Source organism: Perca fluviatilis, chromosome 7 (genome assembly GCF_010015445.1).
Source record: "Perca fluviatilis chromosome 7, GENO_Pfluv_1.0, whole genome shotgun sequence".
Taxonomy (NCBI): domain Eukaryota; kingdom Metazoa; phylum Chordata; class Actinopteri; order Perciformes; family Percidae; genus Perca; species Perca fluviatilis.
The window spans coordinates 33,170,039-33,175,908 of NC_053118.1; positions in this window are offsets into that span (position 1 = coordinate 33,170,039).

A 5,870-nucleotide genomic window follows, 5' to 3' on the forward strand; every position below is an offset into this window, starting at 1 on the left:
TAAATGTTTTTTAAAAATATTCACGTTTCCTGAGATTCATTTAGAGAGAGTACACATTAGTGCGTCCATTCAACTATATACGGGAGACCAGCAGCAACGCTTTGCAACAGCAAGTTCAAAAAGTTTATGTCCAAAAAACCTTATTTATCTAGTTTGGAGTCCATAGATACAATAAGTGCAACTAAGATTGTATGAAGGGCAAGTAAAGGCATTTAGTGTTTTGCTTTTGCTGCTTGACATTTTTGAACAATGAGGACATTTTTTGGAAAGTGGAAGAATTTTGTCTGGTTCTTTAAAGGTCCAGTGTGTAACGTGTTTAGTTGTTCATTATCAAAATCTGTGTTGCCCGTTCACAAACCTTTTTCATGAATATTTACCTCCACCATCAATTCCAAGTATTCCTATTGGCATGAAATTTTACATTTCCATTTGCATGAACTGGGGTAGACGCTCCATATTCATGCCCTATCTTGAAATAAGTTAGCTGGTACGGGACATACAGAATATACTGCTCCACCTTTCGCGTTTTCACTGTCACTTGATAAAATCACAGGTGCTGCTAATCTGCTAATGGGTATCGTCGCTTCCCGGCCCCGACAAATTTGAAGAAGGAAACGTGGAGGACCACACGTATTCAAAATCCAAATTTCAGGAACAGGATATTGAGAATATTGAAAAAGATTTTTGAAGCGTGAAGGCTACCGTAGCTGTAATTCATACTTTGAACTGCGTGGCCCGAGAGAGTTGATTGCGATATGTGATCTCTACGCTAGATGGGAGAAATTCCTACACATTGGACCTTTAAAGGGCAGTTTGAGGTTTCAGACTTGGTTTTAGAGTTATGGTTAGAATTGGGATTGTGCTTGTTGGATCATCATGCAGTGTCTGAAATCATCTTCCCCTCTTGTCTGATGGGATGGAGGACTGTTTCTGACAACTGTTCCCGGATCAGGATATTCAGAGACAACTCAAGTCAACACATCAGTAATCAATGCCTATGTTCATCATATGTGATATGAAAACATCAGTTATCCACAAATTCAAAGAAGGTGTGCTTCTAGTTTTAAAATCCTACCACACTACAGGGTGTCCCTCCTGATTGGCTGGTGTCAGCCGAAAATTCACTAACATTTAGCAGTGGATCATCAGCACTGGAGTGAAGAGCATCAGCGCAGTGCAAGAAGACATTGTGGTGCTCTTCGTCGCGCTGCCCTGCGTTGCCCTCTCTTTCCATCACAGTTAGTTTTATAATTAGGTAGCTTTGAGCCAATACTTGGTTTGGGAAAGTTTACAGCCAGCTACTGTATGCTTTTATCCTGCCTTACTCTGTGTAAAATGAAAACAAAGGGCAGTGATTCAACTGACAAAATGGGAGTCGACTCCTTGGCTTCTTCCCTCAAATTATCACCATTTAGGGGCCAGCCCTACTTCACACAAATACTTCTGTCTCTTCTCATTTGTACAATCAAGTGCAAGAAAATGAATACCTTTAATGAGGGGCACAACAACTGCAGTAATAGAAAATAAAAAAACAAGTATTTCAAAAGAATCCTACATATAAAAATAGAAATTTACAATTTATATAACCTGTGGGTCTAATCTGGCTCTGTAATGGCAGGCTTCCAGCGTAGGCTTTTAGAACAGATACTTCTCCCATTAGAACTGGTCTGAGAACACTGTGTACCAGATAGTCCTCACTCTGTACCAGATAGTCCTCATAAGTACTCTAAAAAAATAGTAAAAATGTGTGTGTGTGTGTGTGTGTGTGTGTGTGTGTGTGTGTGTGTGTGTGTGTGTGTGTGTGTGTGTGTGTGTGTGTGTGTACGTAGGTCCATGTTACGCAGATGAGTTTTAAGGCAGCTACATGGAAGCGTCTCTGTTGTTCTGACGGGAGAGATAAGGTCAGTCCAGCGGGGGAACGATGATGAGAAGTAGTCACTTTTTTCTGAACGATTTTTCCATTTCATTTTCCGGCATCGTCAATAAGAACTGCACTGATGGACAACGCTGTCAGCTCATTCACTTTACAATCGAAACAAGTGATATCTTTCTGTATTACCATGATGATCCTGGTTTGAAATGATAATTCACGTCCAGGATGACTGAACTGAGTTGAACTGAACTGAGAAGCATGACGGATTTTCTCCAGGGCCATTCTGGTTTTAAAACCAAGAATTTAAGTTATTTTCTTTTTATTTGGAAGCATCATTAATAAGTGCAGGCAGTACGCAACCTGTTTATTAACAAGTCCTCCAACCATACCATGATATGGATCGTTTGGTTATGTTTAAGTCTGTGAGAGGACAGTCTCGTGTTTATACATAAGTGTTTATTTGTGTATCTGTGTGAGAGGAAGAAGAGGGTACTCCTCGCCTCTAATACAGAGTCGGGGGCCTACTCATCTTTATTGTACCCAGCTATTGTTAAATCCAGAGATTTGGCTGACCCACACATATCTACCTATCTCTCCTTTCAAGCTGTGATAGTAATGTACTGTCCTGGAAACATGCCAGCACTCACTCAGTGTGGAGCATAAAAAAATGAAACTAAAATCCCATTAGAGCTGACAGCTTGGGGATTTTGCCACCCATGTTATTATTATTTGTCTCCAGAACCCTGGATGTGTTTTAAAGGTCCTATGACATGCTGCTTTGGATGATTTATATAGTCCTTAGTGGTCCCCTAATACTGTATCTGAAGTCTCTTTTATATAGGCCTTAGTGGTCCCCTAATACTGTATCTGAAGTCTCTTTTATATAGACCTTAGTGGTCCCCTAATACTGTATCTGAAGTCTCTTTCCCGAAATTCAGCCTTGGTGCAGAATTACAGCCACTAGAGCCAGTCCCACGAAGAGCTTTCCTTAGGATGTGCCATTTCTGTGTCTGTAGCTTTAAATGCTATTGAGGAGGAGAGAGGCAGGGCAAGGTGGAGGGAGGTGGTGTGGCCTTGACCAACTGGCTGTTGGGGTAACCGGCTGTTTCCAGAGGGAAATGGCAGACAGCTAAGTGTTTTTTTTTAATAAATATTATATATAATCTTCAACTCACTAAGGATTGTTTGGATATAATATATAGGTCTGTTAAATCTAGGTCTGGCATATCGAAGCTGTCCCTGAGTGCTGTAATGTCTGTCGTCTTAGACCATATTATTAATATAGGTAGTCTACACATCAGGTTTCCCTAAACTGCGAGAACAGGCCGAAATTATAATTCAATTTGCAGCGATTCCTGAACGTCTGAGAAGTTTTTTTACTTTTTCTCCGCCAGTCGTCATGATTCGGCGTAAAGAACAACTGCCAGGGTCATTAAAATACTTATTAGCATTCATGAGGTGCTTTGCATTGACTATTTATTATGGGCGTGTACAGGGCAGGATAAGAGGGTGATTCACGTATGCACACTTAATGTAATCTGTGATTTATAAAGGGAACATTGCTTACAGATGTGCGTACGCACGGTTTTATAAATCAGAATATTTTTTGGCGTACTCCATTTTTTTTTTTTTACTTTTAGTAAGGATCCTATGCACAGTTTTATAAATGAGACCCCGAGATCTTAGAAATTAACTTGGTGAATGATATAAAGAAAAGTGGCCAAAAACGACAAAAATAAGACCAAAGTTGTACAGATAAAAACAGAATTTTCCATTAATGAAAAGAAATAAGATAGATTCTCTTAAGTGGCAAATAGTTCCACCTATTCCCTAAAATTACTTCACAGCTCAAAGAAATTTGGGGATATAATCCCCAAGTGTACACTTGAGTAAAGATATCAAAGTATTAGCAATGAAACATACTAAGTATCAACTGTAAACACAACCATTCTTAATTTGTGTGTTGTTATGTGTTCCCAGCCATTTTTTGAGACTGTCCTCCCCCCCAAAACGGCCACATAAGTCAGTTGTTCAAATACCAATTATAACCTATTTTTACGTTTATAGTAGCGTTGCCCTCTAGTGGCCATACTAGTTATGACGGAATCAAAGCAGGCATAACCAGAGTGAAGTAGCATATGATTTAAACCCAAACCGTGATCTTTTTTTCCTTAGTGTTGGTGCCTAAATGTAACCAAACTGCGACCGTTTCACAACGTTAACTATGTGTTTTAAACCATGACCGTTACCTTCACTGGTTTAGATATAAAGTCATATATCCTGCCACCGCTCGGGGAGCTAATTTATGAAACGCTCCTGTGGGTCGTATTAGAGGGTAGGAATAAACGACCGATATCATTGTATGGTTTGGCAACACGGTCTCACGGCAGTTCGTGAAATGGTCACGTTATTTTTAATCTATTGATTCGTGTACACGGACACGTTTAAGTCGTTTTTTTTCATAATGGGAAGCATCTATACGGAGGTTGGGTTTAGGAAAAGAAGAACAGGGAAAGGACACGCTGGGACACGATCCGCAGTCTCTGGGGGTTGCGCGACAACAACAGGGCGGTTGGGTTTAGGAAAAGAACGACGGGGTAACGAAACGCCACGCAGGACACGACCCCCGGTCTCCTGGGTGAAAGTCCTATGTTGTTTGACCCATCCACCTCCCCAACCAACCTCCCTGTGCGGATTACCAGCATTTCATACTACTAGCTACCGTAGTCGAAAGAATGCTTCTCATTTGAAATACATTAGTTTAAATAACGTGTTGACCACCACGAAAAAACCGACATAAACGTGTCTGTGTACACAAATCAATAGATTAAATAACGTGACCATTGGGGAGGCCTCTAGCTCACCCAGTAAGAGTGTTCGCACCTGCTGCCCTTTGCTGCATGTCATCCCCCATCTCTCTCCCACTTTCATGTCACTACTACTAATAAAGGGAAAAGCCACAAAAATAATATTTAAATAATGTGACCATTTCACGAACTGCTGTGAGACTGTGTTGGGTTTGGAGGACTTGTTGCATTCTTTGATTGATTACGGGGACATTTTAGGAATACTTCATTGATCCATATTGTTACAAAGAAATGTTTAGTTCCTTTGAGGGATTTGTGTCTCCACAGTATTTTATTTAAAGGCTCCCCATTAGCTGATTGCCCTGGGGTCCACAGCTGACACACAATGCATAACACATTACATAATGATGACACACCTGACATATAATTCATATCACTTCACACTCTAGCTATAAATAACCACGCAGAAAGCCTTAGTGTTTGTTACTTTACAGTAAAGGATTTAGGCTAGAGTTAGGCTTAGCTACAGATGCTCTACAATCTTGGAAACCGGTAAACTAAACTGGAACAATTATGTACTGTTCCTTGCCAGAAAAAGGGGGTGTGGGGGAGGATTACAGGAATGTCACATTTTCTTCTGGGTTGTTGTGTCTTCATTAACATGCAAAGAGCTCTCCAAAGCTGTCAAGTTTTCAGGTTTACAGCTAAACTGCTGCCTGTTCTGTCAGTTAGGTGACTTTATTCAATCTCATGAACCAATCCTAAAGCCATATTGTATTATGTATGCAAACCCTCATAGGCTACTTTGCAAAGCAGTTTAGTTGCCAGATAAGTGCAGCAGAGTCTAAAACGTGCAGTTTTATCATTTATAAATTGAAAATAAAAAATAAAAAACTGCAAAATATTTGATTAAATGTTCTTATACAGCTCATAGTAGGCAATAATTAAGTTATTATTTAGTAATAGTGGTCATATAGACTACTACATACGTTGATTTACTTTACTACCAAATCACTTGTAAAAAAAAAACAACAGAATGAGTTATCCCTTGATTTCGACTTGATTCTTGTTTGTTAAAAGTGTAATGGAGCCATTCTTCGTTACACTACTAGTTACATGGGGATTTAAGTCATTACGGCAGCGACACATGGCGCGGATCCAGCCTTAAATCTGTGGGATGTTTGCTCCAG